Source organism: Anabrus simplex, chromosome 5, assembly GCF_040414725.1.
Source record: "Anabrus simplex isolate iqAnaSimp1 chromosome 5, ASM4041472v1, whole genome shotgun sequence".
Classification (NCBI taxonomy): domain Eukaryota; kingdom Metazoa; phylum Arthropoda; class Insecta; order Orthoptera; family Tettigoniidae; genus Anabrus; species Anabrus simplex.
This window is the reverse complement of record NC_090269.1, coordinates 238,210,680-238,232,038: the sequence shown is the minus strand read 5'-3', so window position 1 is coordinate 238,232,038 and position 21,359 is coordinate 238,210,680. Positions and strand designations below refer to the sequence as shown.

The following is a 21,359-nucleotide window of genomic DNA, read 5'->3' as shown; positions in this document are numbered from 1 at the left end:
GTGGCAGCTAATCACACTAACCACTACACCACAGAGGCGGACTGTTTTTATATAAGTGCTTAATATTAGCCTAGTTCTTTGTTTTATGTCTTTCGCCCTTTACCATTCTTCATTATATATTTTTAATTCGATTTTCTATTATTAATATCGTTATTATTGAATTGTTAATGTTATCGTTTTTACGTCCCAAACTACTTTTGATGGTTTTCGGAGACGCCGAGCTGCCGGAATTTTGTCCCGCATGAGTTCTTTTACGTACCAGTAAATGTAAAATACCGCTGGACTGAGCCAGGATCGAACTTCCCAAGTTGAGGTCAGAAGATCAACGCCTCAACCGTTTGAGCCACACAACCAGGCTATTATTATTATTATTATTATTATTATTATTATTATTATTATTATTATTATTATTATTATTATTATTATTATTATTATCCAACTATTGATCTGATATTTCAGTGTGACGAGTGAATTTATTATTTAATGGGACTATCCGCCAAAGCAGTTCCAATTTTACAATTTACTGAATGACTAGATGACATAAGCTATTGTTATAATCCTACAAATCATAAGTTAGTATAAATTGTAGTTAATTTGCGTACTATTTGGCCATCACAAGAAAATAAGTTTTACTCTCTCAAATTCTTGGGTATACTTAGCTGAATTCCGAATCGCGTTGGGAAGCTGTACATTTCTTCGAGATCTGTTAAGTCCCTTTAAATTAGCTTGATATGTGAGGAAAATCAAAGGGTCAAATGAATCCACTTTAAGTATTCATAAGAATTTTTTAGAGTCATGTATTTATAATCACAATGACCAACACTCATTTCTTGAAGCTACACAAGCAGCTTGTGAGAGTGTGTGCATATTGGCACGCCTTCATGTCAGCCGGATTCCCGTTCAGCTCCGTGCTGAGTTTCCTTTCTCAATGTTCGTGCAGTGAATGTCAAAAGAGCACGCTGCGTGTGTCTACCTTGCCAAAAGCATGTCGCAGTGGCCGAGGGAAATCTGCCATATTCTTGACTGCACGGCCGACTGAAGACAGTTCGATTGGGAGAAGGAACAAGGATCTAGAGGGCACAATGGACAATTACTCATCTCAGAACCTCTGCGCTTTATTCTTGTAAAGTATATCTGGTCATGCAGAATAGTCTACCAGCCCCTCATGCAACCAGTAATTTATAAACTACTAGCAGTTACCCTCGGCTTCTTTCGTGTGGCTTTCGTAATTTGATAAAAGTAATTATTCCTCGGTACTGTACTAAGACATTATCTGGAAAGCCCGAAAGTATAAAACCTCACTTCATTCACCCAAGGAACTCTTTGTAAGCCACGTTTGTGGTATAGCCTTTCGGGGCTAAGATGACCATGCGACATAGAACTGTACACGTGAGAATGCCTGCTCTAAAGTTTAAAAAAATGTTTCGGTATTTTTAAAGGAGATTCCAAATACCTATTTCCACATCTGTAACATATTCAGGTTTTGAGATATAAGTATCCCCATAAAAAGAATTCAATCCCTTTATCAGCCCTTCATCCACCCCCACCTAAGTGGATTTTCCGAAAACAAAGAAAGACATGTTTCTTTATTTTTAAAGGACTTTCCAAGTACCAAGTTTCATATCTGTGACGTGTAAAGTTTTTGACATACTGTGATAGTACATATATCCCACCCCCGAATTATATGTAGAAGTTAGAGATATTATTGTCAGTATTCGATTTATTATTATTATTATTATTATCATTATTATTATCAGTATTTCATTTGTATATTTTGCCATTTATATTGGTAAGCTGGAAGATATCAACATATGTAGGTATGAGTAATTTGTTTTGCACGAGTGGGAAAACATTGCTTTAATAACTCTGGTAATTTGGATGAGTCATACGGCTACCCCAGTGTTTGTTGTGATGTACTTGTGTCGGGAATGTCCATGAATCATGTATATATCCCAGCCTGATGAGATGAGCTTGTTGTTGTACCAGGGAAATTCGATGATTCATGTAAAACTCCCGAGTGTTTGTTTATAACTTGGGAGAAAGAAGAGGTTCACTCATGATTGGCTGGCAAGCACCAATCCAGACGTATCATCTGAGAGGAGGGGGATGTCGATGTCTATAAAGGTTGATCATACGGCGGCAACCAGGGACATTGTAAAGGTGTGATTGTGAAAGGAACGAGAAGGAAGCTAACTACAACCAGTGACACTGTATCAGAGAACTACAACTGACGCACTATACGGGAAGGAAGTGGTGCTGATACACGGTACTGGAGTGACACGGCTGCAATGGACTGGACTTCAAACGTTCGTGGAGCGTAGTCTTGTTATGTTCGTGGAAAGTGGATGATTGTGGAGAGTGCTTGCGCATAAGTATTGTAGCACTTGTGGCGGCCTAGCATTATATGTTGGTGAATGCTATCTCAGACTTTCAATAATTTATGTTGAGGATCGACAGACGTGTGTATATATCTTTACAACAAGTGTTAAAATATGTGAACACAGTAGTACAAGGTACAGTATCTGTGTGATGTGATAACTGCCGATTATGAGAATCGGTAAGTCGAATTGATATAGAGACAGTGAAGGGTATTTATCTTCATACATGTACATAGTTCATCGGACTATCTACAAATGGTAGCTTAGTTCTCGCTTTCGTTTACCCACTGTTTTCATTATTGTTGTTATTGTAAATATGGAGTCTTCCAGCAATCTTTAGTGTGTGTATTATATGTATAATGTTGTATGTTGATGAGGTGCTCATGCACGGAATTTGTTCAGAATATAGTTAGCTATTTTAGAATCAGTGTTATTGATGAACCTAGGTGCAGTTCCTACCTAATTAGTCGTTTTCAGGAGGTTAGGTAAGGCCTGCAGCAGATGTACCAGTACGCAGCATTATGTACACGCCCTGGGATATACAGTTTATCATGCTCTTACCTAAATTCGAGGGATCAATTCTGGTGAACTCTGGCGCCCATACTACAGACATTTCGGTTAATTATGCTTATTAATTTTATTACGTTTTTGAGTAATTTTATATATATATATATATATATATATATATATATATATATATATATGTTTATTCATGATTTTGTTTATTTAGTCTTCATCAAAAAAGTTACAATACACTGTAGATATTCCGTTACTCATTTTAAAAATTCACCTGCTTCTTCAGTTCTTTTCAGCCCCTTAAGTGGTTTACAAGAACCAAAAATACTTGTTTCTTTACTTGTAAAGGAGATTCCAAATACCAGTTTTCACGTCTGTAACATCTTCAGTTTTTGAGATATAAGTATGCTCATAAAATGTTCAATTACTTCGTCACATATTTCTAAACCCCTCCCTCACTTAAGTGAATTTTCCGAACAAAAATACGTGTTTATTTATAAATACTAATTGTTACGGAGTTATCCGTGGTAGTTAGAGGTGAAAGAAGGTGCTGGGATGAACAGGTCTCAACTTACGAAATTAAAGTTAATTTAAAATTTAACAAAGGTTATATTTTCTTTTCAAGGTCAAGAAATAACAAGTATAACAGGAACTCAGTAATATATCAACAAGTTAAGAAAGTACAATTACAATTTATTAATGGATTTTGGGCTTCGAACCCCAGATTCACAATCCCTGAGCAATGAGCCCAACTTTACTTATACACAAGGTTTGACAAAGGGGCAGAAAACCTCAATCATGCCCAGGAGCACTTGCTCCCAATTACCCAGTAAAGCCTCCTCGAGGCACACAGAAAATCTACTTTTAAGAAGGAGCAAACCCGCTCTCAAAGCTCAAGCCCATCAAAGGCCACACCAAACTCCACCTTCTAGCTGCCCTCCAGGCACACAAGAACAGGGGTAAAATTACCCAACCTACTGAGGCCTATTCACTAAAGAAACAGGACAATAACATGGCCCCAAAATACCAACTTGAGAGGAGGCGTAACTTGCACTCCTAATACACCTTTTTAAAACCTGTTTGGCTCTTAGGCCGCTTATGCAAGGGCTAATCCCATACTACGGAGATGACACGATAGGAAAGTTAATTACATTATGAAGCGAAGAAAAACAGTTATGAAAACGTAGTCACCTCAAAAACAATATGAGAGGGAGCTCGAGAGAGTTAGGCACTCTCTATCCCGATTTGTAGTTAAAGAGACGGAATTTTATACCAAATGTCTTTTACATTTTAAAGGAAGGTTACATGATGAAAGTTTCGAACCCGCCCCGAGGGTTAAACTGCTGAGCTAGCAAGCAAAGAAGTTATTAAAAGGCCATTACCTGATGGAAGAACTGCTGCCCGAAGGAAGAGGCGCTTCCCGACCCCTGCTACATAATCACACTAGGAAAGATGTTACTGAAGTGGCCAGGAGACAAGAAAATCAGCAGTTTATATATCCTCGCGGAAAATTCGAGACGTTTCATGAATGAGAACCCACGCCCCCTTCAGCTTTATTGGCTAGGATCAAGCAACATATCCATATCGGAGAAGACACACAATATTGGTTAAAAATTAATTAAAGAAATTCGGGATTGGCTAAATTCAAAACAACCGGAAAGAGAAGGGTTATACAGCCAACCCAAAAAAATGACTGAAAGAAATTTAACAAAGAACAAACTTATGAACACAAAATTTCTCAAAAAACAGTTCCTTCACTTCGCACCAGGGTGCACAATTGTAGTTCTTCAGTAGTGCCATCTCGAAGAGAATGTTCACACTTCTCACTATAGAGAAAACAAATATAAATCGAAAAAGACACAGTTCAGACTTCTTCAAAATTTACAATAGCGACATCTTCTGAGAAACGTTAGAATTAACATGGTTGTTAAAGTTCAGGCTTTCTCCTGCAGAGGAGTCTCAACTGGCGCAATGTTTGAATTGGCGGCGTGGAGGTGTACCGCCCGGTACACTAATTATCACGACTGTAACATATTCAGTTATTTAGATATTGGTATCCTCTTGAAAAGAATTCAACTATTATTTCTTATCACCCCCCCCCTCATAATTTTATTTCCCCACAAAAATGCGTGTTTGTTTTATCTTTAAAGGATATTCCAAATACCCATTTTCACGTCAGTAACATTTAGTTTTCTTAGATGTAAGTATCCTCATACAAATAATTCAACTAATGTTTCAGTCCTTTCATCCCCCTTAAGTTGATTTTCCGAAAACAAATAATAGATATTTCTTTCTTTTGAAAGGTGACTCCAAATACTAAATTTTACGCCTGTAACACCTTCAATTTTTGAGATATCCTGATAAAAATAACTCAACCCCCTTTTCAGTCCCTTTACCCACGACATTAAGTGGTTTTTCCAAAAACAAAATATAACTGTTTTTACTTTTAAAATATTAAAAATACAAATTTTCACATCTGTAACATGTTAAGTTTTGAGATATACTGTAGATATGCTTAGGGATTATGTATACCAATTTCTGTTGGCAGCTATGCCCAAACGTACACGCATAATCTCAATGCTGTAGAATCCTGGAGCTGACGTTGCCATGGTTACGGCAGTTCATTTCTTTATCGGATTTCTAGAGCAGGGGTAGTGTGGTGCCTATATCTCCGTAACGGTTGGTTTTAGGGCCTTTAAAAGTGGTTTTCGGGCCCGTTGGGCTTACCTTAGTATTGTTCTTTGCGTCAAGAGGCTTAAACTGATCCTTGTCTCGTCCTTGTACGACAAATTAGATATTTCGCCTATATTAGTCTATTCTTTTATATTCCCCCCACCGTGCCCTCCCCCTTGAATTGTTTTGAAAATAAAATACATGTCCTCAGGTATAACGAATATGTACATTAGTAAAAGAATTTTTAGAATCGGTCCAGTAGTTCCTAAGATTATCCATTACATAAAAACAAACTTTACCTCTTTATATATTATAGCATAGTATAGAAGTATATGTCCGCCTCTGTGATGTAGTGGTTAGCTTGATTAGCTGCCACCCCCGGAGGTCCGAGTTCGATTCCCGGCTCCGCCACGAAATTTGAAAAGTGGTACAAGGGCTGGAACGGGGTCCACTCAGCCTCGGAAGGTCAACTGAGTAGAGGTGGGTTCGATTCCCACCTCAGCCATCCTGGAAGTGGTTTTCCGTGGTTTCCCACTTCTCCTCCAGGCGAATGCCGGGATGGTACCTAACATAAGGCCACGGCCGCTTCCTTCCCTCTTCCTTGCCTATCCCTTCCAATCTTCCCATCCCTCCACAAGGCCCCTGTTCAGCATAGCAGGTGAGGCTGCCTGGGCGAGGTACTGGTCATTCTCCCCAGTTGTATCCCCGACCAAGAGTCTGAAGCTCCAGGACACTGCCCTTGAGGCGGTAGACGTGGGATCCCTCGCTGAGACCGAGGGAAAAACCGAACCTGGAGGCTAAACAGATGATGATGATGATAGAAGTATATATTAGTATACATTATACATACCTGCTGAAGATACACAATTCTTCTAATACCTTTATGGCTTAGGGTCAATATTGCTCTGCTATGTCAACAATGTTGAAAGGGTAAAATACCTGTAACGAATATGGAATGCTTTTCCATGAAGAATATCAAATAAATACTGTTCTAAAATGTTATTAAAAATACACAAATGCCAATTTGGCTCGCCCAATGCACAACATCATTTCATATTTTGCCTTATATTACGATATATCCCAGAGATCCTGGGATCCTCAAGGTTCAGTTAAATATTCCTAGGGTTTCAGAAACAAAAACTGTTGGGAAGCACTGATCGCGAGAAATAACAGCCTATCCGTTCGCTACCATTCTTCAATCTGCCGACACTCTACTGACCCGCAACAGTTGTAGTTTGAAGGTTGTTTTTGTTACAACACTGTTAATTGTGTTGCGGGCCTGTATTCGCAGAAATCGGACAATAAAAGATATACGTACGTATTAGAGTTACAGACTGAATGAATATTTTATATTTACTATCAGTTTCTTATATTCAACAGTTGTCATTATAATAAATGTTGAATGTAGTATATTTCTTCTGGCAATCAACGTTTTTCAGAAACATTCAAAGGAAACCATGGTTTTCATCTTCACGGTTGCTGACGGTGGGATTCGAATCCACTATGTCCCAAATGCAAGCTCACAGCTGCGCGACCCTAACCACACGGACAATTCGCTCGGTTATTATAAATTTCTCGTGCAGAAATTTACATAAAAGGAGTCGGCGTACTGGCCTTCAATTTCAAGGGCTCCGGTTCAATACCCCGCCGGCTCGAAGGCTATAATAATAATTGTACCGAAGGTACACGCGCCCCGTGCATTTAAATTAAGCGCCTTTGACAAGGCCAACTAGAACTTGGTCGCCAAACTCTTTGATACAAGAAGTTTGGACATTTTTCGACAAATGTCTCTATTATCAACTTAGATGCGCCCTCTGGGGCGATAATGAACAATTGTGTGTCGAGGTTTCCTAAAATGAATTCTGTATTGATTGTTTTTCATGTTCTAAAGTTATCAACAATTCTATCTCTTCCCGCCAACTTAATATGTTAACCAATGAGAAAATTTGTACATTTGTTTAAGTAACCAATCATGGTTTTTGGTATTTATTTGATTGTCAAATGACAATTGGGGGTATGTCAGGGTTTCGACCCAGAGAAATCTGGAAAATTCCTCTCCGCTACAAAATCTGGGACATTTCGGTTCATCCTGTCTTTGTAATCGCTCCAGTCAAGAGGGTTAGAGTGTGTTTGTAGCGGAGGCAGGGGTAAGGTCTCCATCGTCCATCTTTGGGAGGTCCACCAGCTCAAGGTAATGGCAGATTCTGTTTAGCAACGTAATACTTTAAAAACTAACTCGAGGGGAAGGTTTCAAATTTATTTCGTAATTTAACTTTTATTTCTTAAAGTAAATTCTCACGCAAGTCTAAAGAACTTACTGAAACTTAGGGACTAAAGAGTGAGGTACCCTCTTCTATTCCCCCTCAACTTGATTAATGAGGTGACGACGGTTTTGTAACCTTTAAATTTAACTCTTAATTTTGTAAACTTTCTTTCCATCCAGTCACCTCCGTAGCATAGGCTTAGCCTCCGTAACGTCGTGCCATAAGCTCACAAAGGATTTTAAGTATTTTATGTGAATTTCAAGGAGTGCAAATGTTCGCCTCCTAACCTTTTGATTTTCGGCCAGTAACTGTAACCTTTCGTTTTTACTAAAGGCCACGTAATAGGGGTACTTGTTACCCTGTTAAAGTCAATTTCATTAAGGTAAATCAGACTGTTGAGCGATTAAGACAGTGTCTACTGTTTGGTTCTGTTAAATGTAGGCAGGTGCCTTACTAGGCCTGGAATTTGTAATTTTGGAGGATAGTCTCCTAGGAAGTAACTGCGTAAAGACGCTCGTCCTGCTCGTGTAAAAATTGGGAGATCCGTCTCCTTGACTGTTGGTTGAAAGGAGCAGTATTGCTCATGTAAATTTGTAATGAGGGAGCTTCAAGCTCATATTGTTAAATTACTATTATCTGATTATTCTAAAACTCTCTAAAATTTTGTTACTCAATCTTCTTCTTCTTCTTAATCTGTATACCCTCCAGGGTCGGTTTTTTTCCTCGGACTCAGCGAGGGATCCCACCTCTACCGGCTCAAGGGCAGTGTCCCGGAGTTTCAGTCTTTGGGTCGGGGGATACAACTGGGGAGAATGACCAGTACCTCGCCCAGGCGGCCTCACCTGCTATGCTGAACTGGGGCCTTGGGGAGGGATGGGAAAATTGGATGGGATAGGCAAGGAAGAGGGTAGGTAGCGGCCTGGCCTTAAGTGAGGTACCATCCCGGCATTTGCCTGGAGGAGAAGTGGGAAACCACGGAAAACCACTTCCAGGATGGCTGAGGTGGGAATCGAACCCACCTGTACTCAGCTGACCTCCCGAGTGGACCCCGTTCCAGCCCTCATACCACTTTTCAAATTTCGTGGCAGAGCCGGGAATCGAACCCGGACCTCCAGGGGTGGCAGCTAATTACACGCTAACCACTACACCACAGAGGCGGACTGTTACTCAATCTTACAAGCTAAAATCTTGTACCAGATTAATTGTTATTTTCTAACCCTGTTTAAAATTTGAAAATAAACCAAAGATACAAGGAAGAAATATACATTTTAAAGTTTTAAATTAATCTTCCGTCTTTTATATAACCACCCATTCATGCCGCACCTTATATTTCACCTCTGCGTTCCACGGTATCCCCGGAATAATAATAATAATAATAATAATAATAATAATAATAATAATAATAATAATAATAATAATAATAATAATAATAATAATAATAATAATAATAATAATAATAATAATACTGTTACCAAATACATTGTAGTTGGGAGATATCATATCCCTGTGTCAATACCTGCAAGCATAAGTATAGCGAGGAACTAAATGAAAATATAAAAAGAATAACAAAAAATTACAACAAAGAAATTTAGCAAAGCAAAGTCATCTCCATACAGGAAGAATGGAAAGTAGAATCCCTGACGGTGGTTACAACTCACATCCTTCTGGGTGAACCGACCACACGTTTACCGCTCAAGCTGCGCAGTTCTTTTAGACATCCACAGATAACTTATATATTTCCAATACGACCGTACTTTAACACCAACATTTACAATAGCGGCACAGTGACTTATTGCCAGCTCAGCATTGAAATTACAACACTATCTTATATAAAATTGGAGGATATTGGAACCCGCGCACTGGCCTTACTTCTAGAGGAGACTGGTTTAAATTCTTTCATCCGAGCCAAGGATTTTAACTGCCTTTAGGTCAATGTTTTAATGTGATTAATTTTACGTCATCCTAACTACCCTTGACGGTTTTCGGAGACGCCAAGGTGCTGGAATTTTGCCTCGCAGGAGTTCTTTCACGTGCCAGTAAATCTATCAACAGAGGCAAACTACCAGACTGAACCAGGATCGAACCTGCCAAGTTGGGGTCAGAATATCAGCGCCTCAACTGTCTGAGCCACTCAGCCTGGCTGTATTTAGTTCATTCTTATCGTTCGGGGTAGGATGTTTGTGTTCTTCTTAACACACTTCAAACCAAAACAAACCCATGGCGTAACAGACACGAAGGACCATGGCCTATCATGCGACCGCTGCTCATATCGAGGGCCTGCAGATTATGAGGCGTCGTGTGGTCAGCACGACAAATCCTCTCGGCCGTTATGCTTGGCTTTCTAGACCGGGGCCCCTATCTTACTGTCAGATAGCTCCTCAATTGTAATCACGTAAGCTGAGTTGACCTCGGACCAGTTCTCATATCCAGGTAAAAATCCCTGACCTGACCGAGAGTCGAACCCGGGGCCTCCGGGTAAGAGGCAGGCACGCTTACACCACGGAGCCGGCTTTAGTACACTTCTCTTCACTCATAAACAACAAACCCCTTTACCAACCATCACAGAAATACGCAATAATGAATACATCTCATAATATGGTTGGCACCAGACAGAGCATCCAATTTTCTAATTGGACCAAATCCACCGACCAAATCCACCTAACTGTTGACCCCAGTAAACTGGGAAAAAGGACAGAAAGATGAAAACTCGGACACTAGAGTCTTTACTTGTTCGATAAATTTACCGAATTCTTTGGAATTATTTAAGAAAGGAATAGGTAAACAACTGATAGGGAATCTGCCACCTGAGCGACTGCCCTGAATTCCGATCAGGGTGATTGATTGATTGATTGATTGATTGATTGATTGATTGATTGATTGATTGATTGATTGATTGATTGATTGATTGATTGATTGATTGATTGATTGATTGATTGATTGATTGATTGATTGATTGAAACACCCTATATTTTCGGGAAAAGGCTCAGCATTCCAATGATCAATTTCCTGATTTAAAAATATAATATTTACCATAGTTTCCTTGCTGCGGCCTTTCTTTTACTTTACATCAACGATCGGCTCTGCTTACATAACAGAGATATTAACTAATGACGTCGCAAGCCGACAACTAGAACGTTAACAACAGTCCGCCGTCAATACGAGAGTGTGATCTCCTTCTAGAACTTCGACTTGTTATGTTTATGTCCATAATTCATCCCTTTCTTACACTGTTGATCCTATCGGAATGTTGTTTGGCCTGTGAGAAGGTGAACTACAACCAACCTTGAGTTCCCCTAAAATTTGAAGGAAATTAATTCCGTTCAAGACTTTTAGGAAGTGCAGTTGTTCACCTTCTTCAGTTACTTCCCTAGGACCTCGACCGGAGCTTTGTCTACTTCAGCAGAGCTCTTTGAGGGTCGTCGATTTCATCAAAACAAGAACGCAGGCGTGCTGGTGTTCGAGAGATAAGCGAACTAGTCTCCTTGGTTCAAGATCGTCAATTCGATTCTGACCAAGGTCAGTGAGATTTTCAAGCCATAACTCAGCATGCCGATCATGCCTTTGTATAAAAGAACTTTGGTGTATAAGTCCTCCAAATGAATAAGATAAAGAGCGAGTTCTTACTAACAAAACTTCCAACAACGAGAGTTCTACCTGCTTGTTGAGGGAGATTAAACTTTCCATGACTTACAATACCTAAATGAAATCCATACATCGTTGTTTTCCTAATGATGTTAAGTGAAATTACTTTTTAAATGTTCTTCTTGTTTGGGTCAACAGTTTTGGTTTCAGTCAGCTCTCCAAGTCGTAACTACTACATTCCACATCTATTCTAACCCGTTTGTCATATTTATGCCTTAGCTTACCCCTAATGTTCTTACCATCTACACTTTCCTCAAAAGTTAACTAAACAAGTTCTCGGTATCTCAAGGTGTGTTGCGGCCCATTTGTTCGTCAAGTTTCACTATATTGTCCCCTATAAAACTCGATTCAGCATCCTTTCGTCTGTGATCCCATGTACCCATCACACTTCCAGCATTCTTCTGTAATTTCGCACCAGGAAGCTGTTCCTTAATCGGGGACACAACTGCTTCCTTCTCAGTCCTAGTCCTTTCCTATCCCATCGTCACCGAGAATCCGCATGAATTAGTGTGACATATCAAAAGTTTCTAATCTCCCATTTCCACCAGTTATTGTCCATGTTTCATTTCAATGCAAGGTCACGATACACACAAACATTTCCAAAATCATCTTTCTAATACGCGTATTCAGTTTGATGTGAGAGAAATTCTTGTCTTATGTAAAGCCTTCCTTGCTTGTGTTAGTCCGTATTATATGTCGTCCTTACCTCTACCGCCGTTAGATATTCCATTGTCCAAGTAACAATATTCATCTATTTCGTTTAAGACCTCATTTCTTAGTAGAATATTTCCTGCTTCACCAGACTTTGTACGACTCATAGAACATATCTAGAGCCATTTACCTTCACCTTGTAGTCCTCCAAGACTATGCCATTCAACAACTTATCCGGAGTAAAATAATAATAATAATAATAATAATAATAATAATAATAATAATAATAATAATAATAATAATAATAGAAATCTTCACGTACATTAAGATGTCTGGTAATTTGCTCCCAGAATTTCTTTAATGGTCTAAACACCAGTAACATAGGCCACAGCACATATTGGAACATTTTCGATTGGACTCTCCAAGGCGGGATCGAACCCACTATTGTGTAACCCACGCCAGCAATTAATCATCTTTAACACTGACAATGGCTCTTTCTTAAATTATGAAACGGTTCACTATTTCATATAATATAAATTATGTTTTATGACCCCTAAAATCTACACTGTTGTTTCATTCTTTGTCTCAATGGTCAGAATCGCGGCCTGGTTTAACAGGGTCTCGGGTTCAGTTTATGGCCGGGTCGAGATTTTAGCCGTATCCCTCTAGCTCCCGGACTGGCTATTCTTGTTCGCCCCAGTATACACCGCACCACATACCGAACATTCAACACACCACACCACAAACCACTACAGAAACACATAATGCTGCCATCAGAGCTATGAATGATATAAATCAACTGAGGAAATTATCTCTGAAAACTGCTATGCGGCTTTTCCAAATTAATGTGTACCCAATGGCGACTTACGGACTAGAAAATATCTAGCAGCACCTCACAGAAGCTCATCTGAAAGAACTTGAGGAAGTAAAAGCAACTTTCCTCAAAAAAGTGTTATGCGTATCCAAGTTCACACCGTCTCGCCTGGTACAGCATATGTCCTGGCGAGAGAACAATTTTATGTTGAAGAGTTGAGCTCAAATTTTCTACTCCAAGCTCTAATGAGATAAGGAAAGAAATGGCCTATAAAAGAACAGAAATATGGGATTATTTATATGCAACTGATGCGATGACACTAGGAAGCTGGAAAGGGCCAAATTTCGAGCTAAGATATTTGATGACCAGATTTGCTGTGCAATCACCGAATCTGCAGCACGGCCAGGTACCACTTGCCAGGTACAGACTGTAAATGCAAATTAACGTGGAGATTGGTGCAACAGACATCATGTAATGTGGTATAGAGGGAGACATGAAACTTTGACATAGTTTTGCACATCAAATATCTAAAATATCATGTGGGTTTTTTCAATGGAACAAAGATCTTGTAACCTGAATCTGAAATGAAAACATTTGTATTTCTGTGCGATTATGTGTTATATGCATTATATTTTATATGGCAATTGACTGCAATAAATACATCATTCACGTATGGCTGGCGTCAAGAAGGGCAGATTCGAAGAATTTCTACTACCATTTATCAGTCATAAATCATTTTATCCAGCTCATTGACGTCTTCACATATCAACTCGATATATTCTTTTTTCTTTCTTTCTTTCTTTCTTTCTTTCTTTCTTTCTTCCTTTCTTTCTTTCTTAATCCATTTACCCTCCAGCGTTGGTTTCTCCCTCCGAACTACGCGTGAGATCTTACCACTACCGCCTCAAGTTCAGTGTCCTGGAGCATGAGACTTTGGGTCGGAGATACAACTGGGGGGAGGACCAGTATCTCTCCAGGCGGCCTCACCTACTATGCTGAACAGGAGCCTTGTGGTGGATGGGAAGATTGGAAGGGATAGAGAAGGAAGAGGGAAGGAAACGGCCGTGGCCTTAAGTTAGGTACCATCCCGGCATTTGCCTGGAGGGGAAGTGGGAAACCACTTCGAGGCTAACTGAGATGGGAATCGAACCCGGGCCTCTACGGCTGGCAGATAATCACACTAGCCACTACACCACAGAGGCGGGCACAATGTATTCTACGTATAAACAATTCCAGAAAACAATCACAATCAGAAAATGATATCACACGTTGATAACATTGCCTTTGCCTGGCCGAGAGGCTCAGACGGTTGAGGCGTTGGCCTTCTGACCCTAACTTGGCAGGCTCGATCCTGGCTCAGTTCGGTGGTATTTGAAGGTGCTCAAATACGTCAGCCTCGTGTCGGTAGACTTACTGGCACGTGAAAATTAATCCTGTGGGACGAAATTCCGGCACATCGGCGTCTTCGAAAACCGTCAAAAGTAGTTCGTGGGACGTAAAAACGACAACGTTATTATTAACAATTCGTTTTCCGTGTACAATCATTTTAAAAGATTCTACGGAGAATTTTAAATTGCACCAGTGGTTTTGAAAGTTCATTGTGCTATAATACGATTAAGCATACGCTACAATCTAAAGAAAACATTATCGCTAAAAAACGTTCTAAAGCTAGGAAATGTAAAATAAGTATGCGCCCTGATGAGACACGTAATTATGAACCACAAATAATGCCAATTCAAGTACTTATTTCAATGATGATGATGATGATGATGATGCTTGTTGTTTAAAGGGGCCTAACATCGAAGGTCATCGGCCCCAGGACTTATTTCAAGTAAATTACTTGAAAGTAAGGTTCTCTAGCATTCAGAATGATCCCCGTGCAATAATTAGGATAGGCTATGATTTCTTTCAAATTTCGCACACATCTGCACTCGTAATTTGTGGCATCCGTTTTAATTATGACTGGTAACTCTCAGTCAGTTGTAATCTTACAAGACAAGAGGGAGGTTGTATAGTAAGCGTGTACTGACATAGGGTCGTTGACACGGCCGAGGAAGTTTCGTCAGGCGTGCTACTAAATACAGTACCGGACAGCAGGCGGGGGCTTACCAGTTTTGAAGGCAGATTCGGTAGATTCTGCTAACTTTCAAACATATTTTACACGAAAGTATGAAAAAATAGAATATTTATGATGCAGTAGTACATATTGTCCGCTCCGTGCCTAAATGGATAGCATGCTGGCCTTTGATCGGAGGGGCCCGGAGTTCGATTCCCGTCCGAGTCGGAGATTTTAACTTTCATTAATTAATTCCTCTGGCTCGGCGCCTGGTTGTCTGTGCAGTCTTCAGCATTAGACTTTATGTTAGGTAAAGCTCCATCCTCACAGACACGCAGGTCGCCTATAAGGCGTCAACTCGAAAGACCTGCACCAGGCCTCCCCAAAAACCACACGCCATTATTATTATTATTATTATTGTTATTATTATTATTATTATTATTATTATTATTATCACATATTAATAAAATACTGTTAAATTACAAGGATTGTGCATAATCCGTAAATTATACTACGAATTATTTCTTTAACTTCTGTACTCTAAGTTTCAAAGTGCTAAACTAAAACCTGTTTGGGATTTTGGAAATGGACGATATATATTTTTAAACGCCATAATTTCAGAAGTATTTGCTGTTAAGGAGGATTTTAAATGTTTCCTCCTTAGAACAATATTAATCAACCGAGGATTTTTCGTTAAAAAGAAGAGGCCTCAAATCATAGAAAATAGTAATTTCAGCGGGGTTTCCCTTCGGGAACTTCCGTAGTACAACATTTAGACACCCTGACTTTCTTTTCTTCTTTATTTCTTTTCTTAATCCGTTTAGTCTCCAGGGTTGATTTATTTCTCTGACTCAGCGAGGGATTCTACCTCTACCGCCTCAAGGGCAGTGCGCTGGAGAGTGAGACTTTGAGTCGGGCGGATACAACTGGGGAGTAGGGCCAGTACCTAGCAATGGCGGCCTCACCTGCTATGCAGAACAGGGTCCTTGTGGGGGGATAGGAATATTGAAAAGGATAAACCCGAAAGAGGGAAGGAAGCGGCAGTGGCCTTAAGTTAGGTACCATCGCGGCATTTATCTGGAGGAGAAGTGGGAAGCCACGGAAAACAAGTTCGAAGATTGTTGAGGTGGGAATCAAACCACCCTCTACTCAGTTGACCTCCCGACCAGTCCTCGGACCACTTTTCAAATTTCGTGGAAGAGTTTGGAATCAAACCCAGGCCTCTTGGGGTCGCAGCTAATCGCACTAACCTCTACACCACAGACGCGGACTATACACCCTGATATCTTCCAAGTTCGATAGGAATTAAGGTTCTTTAGACATAAACGTCCATTATTGTGATGATGGCATGTTCCCAGAATACCACAGAGTTGTGAATCCTATGTGAACTCATTGCCTAATTACTAAGTTAAATATAGAATACCAGAGTACTGGGTATTCACTCTGGATGACGAACGACCTTCACCGCTATGTTCATCCTTACATCACCTCACAACATCCCACTTTCTCTGTGACATCACAACCTGTAACTCTGTTTGGCGGGCTAACGTACAGCAGGAGAGTGACCGCCATTTTCTAAGAGATGAATAAAATTGCGCTGCCCACGGCTTATAGGAGATAGAACTTTTCACTCAGTGCTGCCAACTGTAGTAAAATTTCCATATGTATAACAGATTTTCGGAAAAATAAGCTCGTAGTATTTCGAAGTCTGGTTGTAAAGCAATGTACAAACTGAAGACCATCGAAGAAGTCCCGAGTAACTGTCAAAAAACTATCATTTTACCATATTATTTTAAAAATAACTTCTGTCAAACGCTCGCCCTCTTTGTCAAAGAATCAAGCTCCTCTGTGTGTTTTCTGTGATGTTTTCAGGTCTAGGATCCGCGTTCTCGTCTTGTCGCCGAATCTTCCCATGGCCTGTCCCACTCTTGGCGTAAGGCCAAGCGAGCTTGGGAGACCTACTGTATTTTCGCTTTACAATCTAAAATAAAAATAACTACTAATGCACATTTGGGTTCGTAGATCACGTGATCGAAGACTCTAAAACAAATTAAAATCAAGATATTTCCTCATATAAGTGGTATCAGTTCGCCTCTGTGGTGTAGCGTTTGGTGTAATTAGCTGCCAACTCCGTAGGCCCGGGTTCAAATCCCGCCTCTGCAACGAAATTTGAAAAGTGGTACGAGGGCTGTACCGAGGTACACTCGGCATCGCGAGGTCAAATGAGTAAAGAGGGGTTTGATTTCCACCTCAGCCATCCTCGATGTGGTTTTCCGTGGTTTCCGACTTCTCCACCAGGAAAATGCCGGGATGGTACCTAACTAAGTCCACATCCGCGTCCTTCCCTCTTCTTTGTCTATCCCTTTCAATCTTCCTAACTCTCAACAACGCCCCTGTTCAGCATAGCTGGTGAGGTCACATTGGTGTAGTGCTTGTCCTTCGACACTGTTGTATCCCCTGACCCATGCTCCACGCTCCAGGACACTTCCCTTGAGGCGGTAGAGGTGGGATTCCTCGCTGAGTCCGAGGGGAAAACCAACCTGGAGAGTAAACAGATTAAGAAAAAGAAAGAAAACACATTTAAGTGGTATCAAAACATATTCACAAAAGTAGTATATTTTGAACATTCCAGCTAACTACATTACACTTATTCTTAGTATTATTCCGAATTAATTTCATTCTGCACTTGATGTGGATTTGGCTCACTTGTAATAATAATAATAATTAGTAGTAGCTCCATCTGTGTATCATTGATAGAATGTGTCCTGCGTGTAGAATAATCTGCTAGAAGTAGACAGTGAGTTGTCTGAAATGAACAAATGCAACACATGCTTTAATAATAATAATAATAATAATAATAATAATAATAATCGTATGGCCTCAGCTACCGTGGACAGACATTTCGATTTGACACCATCTGCCTGTCTGCTCGTCAATTTCGACGTTCTGTTTTACTCTAGGCCCACTAGATGGCAGACAGAGTAAACCGGATCTCTCTTGGGCGTCTATGGCAGAGATTTAATTAATTTTGTCGAGTAAATACCAAATGTATCACCAGAGATCTGTTACATGCTGACGTCGTACGATATGCAGTGTCGAGTGGACTTTTTTCTTCACTTCAAAAATCCGACCACCTCTGCCGGTTTTGAACCCGCTATCTTGGGATCCGGAGGCCAACACTCTACCACGGATCCACAGAGGCTGTCATTCCAGTCTAGCCTCAGATGAACGTCTGTTCTGCTGAATGTGTTCCAGTCTGAAAAGAAGTTGCAAATCTGGAGAAACTGCAGGACTATGTGTTAGAAGTGGTCCAGAAAGGTAGCGACGGCTGGAGAACAGGACAATGCAAACAGTGGGGATGATAGGGAAGGCGACTAAGAACTAAACGTAGAGCAAGAAACGAATGATTAGTACGTAATGAACGAGAACTTAATATGACTGGTTCTTATAACCAATTTGATGTACGTAAACTTAAAAATGTCACATTTACTTATTCCACGTTGCACTTCGGTTTAAAATTTCACTCGAGATTTCCAAAATGTTTCATGTCCTTCAAATATTTAGTTATATAGAACAAATAACTTCATCATCATCATCTGTTTACCCTCCAGGTTCGGTTTTTCTCTCGGACTTAGCGAGGGATCCCACCTCTACCGCTTCAAGGGCAGTGTCCTGGAGCTTCAGACTCTTGGTCGGTGGATACAACTGGGGAGTATGACCAGTATCTCGCCCAGGCGGCCTCACCTGCTATGCGCCTCACCTGCTATGCTGAACAGGGGCCTTGTGGAGGGATGGGAAGATTGGAAGGGATAGGCAAGGAAGAGGGAAGGAAGCGGCCGTGGCCTTAAGTTAGGTACCATCCCGGCATTCGCCTGGAGGAGAAGTGGGAAACCACGGGAAACCACTTCCAGGATGGCTGAGGTGGGAATAGAACCCACCTCTACTCAGTTGACCTCCCGAGGCTGAGAGGACCCCGTTCCAGCCCTCGTACCACTTTTCAAATTTCGTGGCAGAGCCGGGAATCGAACCCGGGCCCCCGGGGGTGGCAGCTAATCACGCTAACCACTACACCACAGAGGCGGACACAAATAACTTCAACTAATTATTAAGCTAATCTGTTACATCTCTGAAAGAAAATTCATTTTTATCATCACTTCAATACAAAAAAGACTAGTGCTTAATTTCACGCTTTACTGAGAAAAATTCTAAATGAAGAAAAATATTCTCATGCCTACAAGGACGTGCTATTCTTCCCGTCAAGCCATGTTAGTTGGAGTTTTCGTACAATATTCTAGGTACTGTAAGTAAGAAATAAACTGTTTTTGGCATGTTCCTCAATTACATGAGTTTGTAAAGTGTACTCTTCTTCAAATGACAGATTCAATTGTTTATGACCTCTTGATGCTATTCACTCAAATAAATGAAAAACACAATTTAGGAGGTGTGTGGCGTGGAGGCAGCTGTAACAAAAGAAAACCTTGGAACAAATTTGAGAGCGCGCGGAAGTGAAGGAATCTCAATGCCATCTCATCGCCTGAAAAGAGCTACACCACCTCGGGATGAGGACACGAAGTTACTTTACCTGTCGAGTCAGGGACAGCGTGTGGCCAGCCTAGAAGCTTTAGCGACCGCAGGCTGAAGTGTGGGAGGTCTCTTAGGAGAGAATTTCAAATTCATCTGTGGCTCTCAGGCACAGTAAACTGTGGTATAGAAGTCCGAAAGAAAAAATTAACACTTCAGTGAAATATAATTTGCCATATTTCACATTAAAACGTACATACTTTCATTATAGGCTGTTATGCTTTTCAATGTCCAGTCTTCGAGCCTCTGTGGCTACATTGCTTTCCATATCCCTTACGTTCAAATCAATAGAAACTAAATGTAACCATCGCCTGCGTCTAATTATCTTACCCTCCAATGTCATTCCCCGTATTATTTAAGCCGACTCATTCTTCTCCATTCAACTCACATGACCCCAGCACCGAAGCCGGTTTATATACATAGTTTATAGTCATTGTTTGTAACATGCTGCCATTGTTCCCATCTATTTATACCAGCAATAATTATCACTATCTTCATGTCCGATATTTACAATTTATGAATAAGATATCCTGATTCCATCCAGCTTGAACTCCTTACAGTAAAATTGATCTAGAAACAGAGCAATGTAAAGATAGTTTCATCTAAGAGCTCCCATATTTTTTGTATATTAACGTTGGTCCTAACTAGGAACTCATTGCATTACCTTCTTTTAAACTTTGAGTTTATCCTAATGTTTAGTCATGTGTTTAGAAAATGATCCTTTTTATATAAAATGTCACTATATCACTTTAAATGCGTTTTTCCGCATTATGAACTTTTTTTACATTTTCTCTCTAATATATAAGCTATGCTCTATGTTAAAATTATTTGCTACGATGATATTCGTTTATATGTAGAGTAGTTAGAACTATCTGTGTCGGTGCGACGTAAAGACACTAGCAAAAAAAAAAAAAAAAAAAAAAAACACTAACCCGAGGAAGACACGAGACACGGGAGAGGTCCGACTCTTCGTACAACGAGGGCATCGGCAATAGGGAGGTTAGGGTCAAGAAGGGCATAAAAGTGAAAGACTCCCTGGGTCTCACAAAACTAATACCGGTACCGCCTGATTTCGAAGAGAAATAGATATGATCAAGGGATATCGGATAGGAAAAATGAAACTGAGGACGCTAGTACATGTAAGTAGAATGTTCTACCTAATCAATCAATCAATCAATCAATCAATCAATCAATCAATCAATCAATCAATCAATCAATCAATACTGATCTGCATTTAGTGCAGTCGCCCAGATGGCAGATTCCCTACCTGTTGTTTTCCTAGCCTTTTCTTAAATCATTTCAAAGAAATTGGAAATTTATTGAACATCTCCCTTGGTATGTTATTCCAATTCCTAACTCCCCTCCCTATAAAAGAATATTTGCCGCAATTTGTCCTCTTAAATTCCAACTTTATCTTCATACTGTGATATTTCCGACTTTTAAAGACACCACTCAGACGTATTCGTCTACTAATGTCATTCCACGCCATATCTCCATTGACAGCTTGGAACATACCACTTAGCAGAGCAGCTCATCTTCTTTCTCCCAAGTCTTCCCGGCCCAAACTTTGCAACTTTTTTTTACACTGCTCTTTTGTCGGATATCACCCAGAACAAATAGAGCTGCTTTTCTTTGGATTTTTTCTAGTTCTTGAATCAAGTAATTCTGGTCAGGATCCCATACACTGGAACCATACTCTAGTTGGGGTATTACCAGAGGCTTATATGCCCCTTCCGTTATATCCTTACTACAACTCCTAAATACCCCCATAACCCTGTGCAGAT

General features: G+C 40.2%; 1 protein-coding gene across 1 annotated transcript in view; it reads left to right on the top strand.

Annotated features, from left to right (window-relative positions):
• The window catches only part of drd (drop dead), a 258,127-nt gene that overhangs the window by 26,450 nt on the left and 210,318 nt on the right, over window positions 1-21,359 (top strand). The window lies entirely within an intron of this gene.